At 35.1% G+C, this 5,027-nt stretch overlaps 1 protein-coding gene across 9 annotated transcripts in view; it reads right to left on the bottom strand.

Moving 5' to 3' along the window:
• Positions 1-3,132, bottom strand: part of LOC108623440 (bestrophin-2) — a 21,097-nt gene extending 17,965 nt beyond the window's left edge. For 3 of the 9 annotated variants that reach the window (XM_018021951.2, XM_018021956.2, XM_018021957.2), the window contains exons 1-2: positions 2,524-3,075; positions 496-660 (exon numbers count right to left, since the gene is read on the bottom strand). The gene's annotated coding sequence lies outside the window, so the exon portion shown is untranslated. Of the gene's footprint in view, positions 1-495; positions 661-942; positions 1,058-2,523 lie in introns of all 9 variants that reach the window. The other 6 variants (XM_026812263.1, XM_026812264.1, XM_018021952.2 and 3 more) reach the window with 6 other exon arrangements.
• Between the last annotated feature and the right edge of the window lie 1,895 nt (positions 3,133-5,027).

Raw genomic sequence — 5,027 nt, 5'->3', positions numbered from 1 at the left:
TACTTTACATTATAAAAGTTTACTTAAGTATTCTTTTTTACGTCCAATAGAAAAGCGAAATCATGCTTATCTGAATAGAAATTCTAATTGTAAACGATACACAGTTAGCATACGAGGAAGAATCATCAACGGGAACTGCCTGTACCGATTTTTGTTTCACGCGCTGTAAATAATGCACAGAAGTTTGGCGCTGCGCCAGCAGTATGCAAGTCGGTAAATATAGCTTGGTATATTGGAATAATCGCGGTTCGAGTAAACGTACGATACTCGTATACACACATTCCATTTCACACTGAATAAAATGCGACATTATAACGAATTGAGTATCATAACTATAAACTCAATTATTGTTAAATATCAAGATAAAACGCAATTCTTTAATAATAACAGAAACACAACTCTTAATCTGATTATTTATCAACGAAGCTGGATTATTTAAAAATAAACACTTTTGTTTATGAGATCGGATACTGAATTCATTTGTATGTTCACTACCTAATAAAATCCTGAGTCACTCGCGTAGTAATCTGCGCTCTACTGTCTGGCACTCGTTGCTGGCTACTGTGTATTGTTCTTGTTCTTAATGACACGTGCACTTGGTGTCATCATTGTGTCTAACAGAACGTCTGAGGGCCGCCGGATGTTCCCCAAGTGGACGTTCTAAAAATGTACAAAGCACCACGCGACATTGGCCGAAACTTTGAAACGCTTCCGTCATGCATTTATTACAATGATATAGGTACAGGCTGATTGTAATTCTTAGGACGACTTCATTCCACGTGAAACAAACATACATCACGTTTCATAACTGATTATTTAATAACTGCAATTTATTTTTCTTGATACCATACTGTCAAATATTTGTATACTTCAACTTCTGTAAGGAAATTCTGTACCGATTTATAAATTAATTTCTGGCCCGCTCCGATTACTAGAACCAACCTGTAGATCAAATCGGTTGAAACTAACTCGAAGCGGTTTGTTCTTCTCTAACAATCTATTCAGGTGAGTGTAAACATACAGTGCTGTTGACTTGGATACCCTCGAATAGCCCATACTATTTTTTCGTAGAAAGTTGTATGTAATATGAATAAAATAATATAGATATATAAATATACATCATTTAGTTATATAAAATGATAAAATGTAGACTTGTAAATATTTCTTCTTTGACCTATCGCGGAGCATCAATTAAGTGTGATTAAACACTTGAAGCTACAGAGCCTATGTTTCTAACAACAAAGTATTTTCCAAATGTGTACATCAATATAATGTCATTTACATATTTATAATGCAAATGGAACTAACTAGTAAATAACAATTTTTAACAAAATTCTTTGACATAATTAAGCTTATATGAATGTATCAATTTTTACCCAAGGCCAGTCAAGTGAAGAGCACCATTGAACATCACAGGATGTAATTAGTATTGGTTATATTTTTTCCAATATCGTGGATCAATTTGGTCCGATCTTTCACTAATGGATGCATAGAGGAGTTTGTTAACTTTTAGCAAAGTATTAAATCCTGGGCTTTGTCGCATAACTGTTCATTACAATTATAGAGACACGTGTGTACATATGTACGATCAAATGTCAAAAATATGTAATATATGCGACAATGTAATATGTAAAATATATGTAATATACAAAATGTGTAACATGGAAACTACAGTTCGAGAATCCTCTACAGATAACGAAATTTCTGCCCAGGTCCCACACTTCATTTACTTTCTATAAAAATATGCATTTGCATAAACATACACTGCTAATTATTAAATATTACATTAACAAAATATTATACAAAATGTTTTAAATTTTGCGAGACTACTAAGAAAATTACATCTTGGATTCTTATGTTGAATGGAAAGACTTTGATTTCATTTATGAAAAGATATAAATGTAATAATGAGAGAACTTTGTAATTGTGTATAATTGTTCACACATAGAAATTATAAATAATATAAAATTTTGCTGTGACTTGAAAAATGCATCAAACAATTCTAAACCTTACTTCTCTATAAAAAAATTTACTGCCTCAAATATTGGACAGAGCTATTTATCAGCTTTCTTAAATTTTTGGAAAAGACTTTACGTTTCATACAACCATAAACAATTATTTTATACGGGTATTATTGTTGAAATTTGTAATAATTTATTTCCTTTTTTGAATCTTCTAAACTTATTCTGGAACCTTCCCTACAGACACTACAAATGCATCTTGCTGTATTTGCTGTTGTATTTCCAACTCGTAAAGAATAAGAACTTGAATTATTAACTTTTTGTTACCCATGTTTACTGTTGACGAAAGAATAGAACGGCGAAACTTTGAAAAAACAGAGAGTAATTTTAGTAATCAGAGATCAAACTTCCACATTAAACCAACTACGTGCCCTATTTGCCAATATTCAGAAGAAAATCGATTTATCAATTGCACTAATGAAAGAATCGCACAAACTTGTTCCGGTAACTAAAAATTATCGAAATGTTTACACCAAGATAGAATGCAATAATATGTACGCACATTTAAAAGAAAGCAAGTACCAAATGAGTCCATGAAACGATCGTAAGAGTCCATAATTTTATATCTTGATCACAATTCAAAATCACATGAATTTTGTTAGAACTAGAATTTATATCTGGATGACACACTTGTTTCACTGATTTATTTTTACTACCTAGCGACATTCAAAGAAAGTTCAAGAGTCTTAAGCGTTTATGTTAGTAAATTTATTATACCGTTAAAAGAAGATCACTAGACAGCGGATTTTATACATTTATAGAAAAAGTCATCGGCAATAAGTATAATGAATATTCGACATGATCAAAAATACACGAAATATTAAAAGATTAGTGACAATTATAAAGTTTGCATGATTAATCTATCTATTTAGATTTCATTTCTTAAACTGTTACGATAAATGATTTTGCATCAAAATCCGCAGTCCATATATCACATCACAGCTTTTATAGGCTTCTGGTATTGAGAACACACAGATTAATTAGAAGATATTTCTAAATAGTTACAAGCTCATGTACGCGCTCGAAGCTCGTTAGCGGCAAACTGGTTCGCTTTGAAAATCCACCTCGTCTATTGGGAATGTTAACATTGGAGCTGGTCAATTTTGATCCGATGGCAGATACCCAAATCTAAAAGCAGGATACCAAGCTTGTGTGAAACGATTTTGCGAACGCACACTTGTCTCTCACGAATTTATTGTAATTTAATCCTCACGTATTTCAAAAGATGCAACTAATGCAAAATTAAATGATATTATTAAACTTACTGTGCATGTAGTACATTTTTGATATGTAAAAAAACGTTTTTTTTATATTGAGTAATAAATAACAGGTGAACATTTTTTATCTTGAGTTTGAAAAGATTAACGTATTTGCGACAGATTTGATAATTAATAGCCGTATTGATAATACGGTGCTCGTGAGTATGACATTTTATTGTCTTTTCGTTACTATATACTACCGCCTATCTGTAAAACTTATAAAAATTTTATTTGTACGTACTCGCGTTAACGCAAGTGTTGCGTCACGGACATACAGGGTGTTCCGGAAAGATTGTTAGAGCCGAAAATGGCAGATGGGGAGGAGCATTGTGAACAACAATTTCCTTTGGTAAAATACGAAATGGGACTTGGTTACCGAGTTATTAACAAAAAACACGGACCAATCAGAGCCCTCGGTTGACGCGGTCTCCGTTTCGGGAGCGCTGGCTCGGAGTCAGCCGGCCGGCTTTTCTCGCGTTTGAATAAGCGCTCCACTCAGTACGAAGCGTTTTAAGAAAATGACGAATAACAAACTACATGAATAACAATGCAAGGAAATTGTTGTTCGTTCGTTATTATGAATAACAATTAATACACTTACTCGTTATTCACGAGGAATGGATGGGATAGATTGTTGATAATTGATGGATGATGATAGGATAAATGAGGAATTAACAAGTCGCAGGGAATATTGAATTAAAAAGAAAATGCAAAAACTGTAGAGATTTAGACTTACCCATTCATTCGCAAGTGCACCTGCTAACGATGGGCCACGGTCAATGGGTCAGCGTCTTTGCCGCTCGCAGGTAGGCCACAGCTGATCTTCTGTTCAGGGAAGGAACCCCGCAATCCACCGCACGATCATTGTCACTCTTAAAAATTTTAACACACTAAGATTGTTGCTCCTACGTCCTATCAATAAACGTCTTTGAAAGCAGCCGATTGATTTTTATACACAAATGCACTTTCATTACACCACTGTCACTCTTCACTTAAAAATTTTCAAACACTTACACTGTCGTTCTTGCACTCTAACATTAAACGTCTCCGAAAGGAACCGATTGTTTTTCATTCACAAAATAAACTTCACTATCCGTGAACTACACGATGCGCGAAGGGCGCGACTCGATCGGGATGACGCTCCTTTTAACGGAATCGGCGGATAACCATCTTCGCGTTAGGCGAACACTCGGATTATTTCGTAATACTCTGTTGGATTTTTCGGGATCCGTCATTGAGTTGAGCTGCACGACTCGATACCTACTGAACCGTCTCTCACAACTTTCCTTGGGGAGAATTTTCCCCACTCGATGGCCAAATTCGTTAGTGAAAATGTTTTTAACATCCCTGAAAGAAACTCGACCTTCGATTCCTTGTCATATTTACAACATTCCCCACGTGTTAAACACTCGGTACCTCTGCGACTTGCAGCCAGCAAAGCCGTAGACATCATTGTACGCAGGTAAAAGCCGTGTCATAATTCTTAGGGAAGAAGTTTCGCCAGCTTATTATTTTCGATTTCCCTTAAAAACACGTGTTCGATAATAAGAAGTACCTTTGACTGGTTGAACGTAGTAAAAGAATGTCCTTCTACTTTTTTTACCACTGGCGAAAGTTCTTCCGTACGGATTATGGCAGGGTTTTTACCTGCGTACAATGTGTCTACGGCTACGGCAAAAGGCAATCCAGGCGTCGACGGTTGGTAGCTGCAAGTCGTGGAGGTACCGAGTGTTTAACACGTGGGGAA

Source organism: Ceratina calcarata, unplaced genomic scaffold (genome assembly GCF_001652005.2).
Source record: "Ceratina calcarata isolate Rehan_Ccalc_2016 unplaced genomic scaffold, ASM165200v1 scaffold268.2, whole genome shotgun sequence".
In the NCBI taxonomy this organism is placed as follows: domain Eukaryota; kingdom Metazoa; phylum Arthropoda; class Insecta; order Hymenoptera; family Apidae; genus Ceratina; species Ceratina calcarata.
The sequence above is the reverse complement of the archived record's forward strand: the minus strand, read 5'-3'. Positions and strand labels throughout refer to the sequence as shown.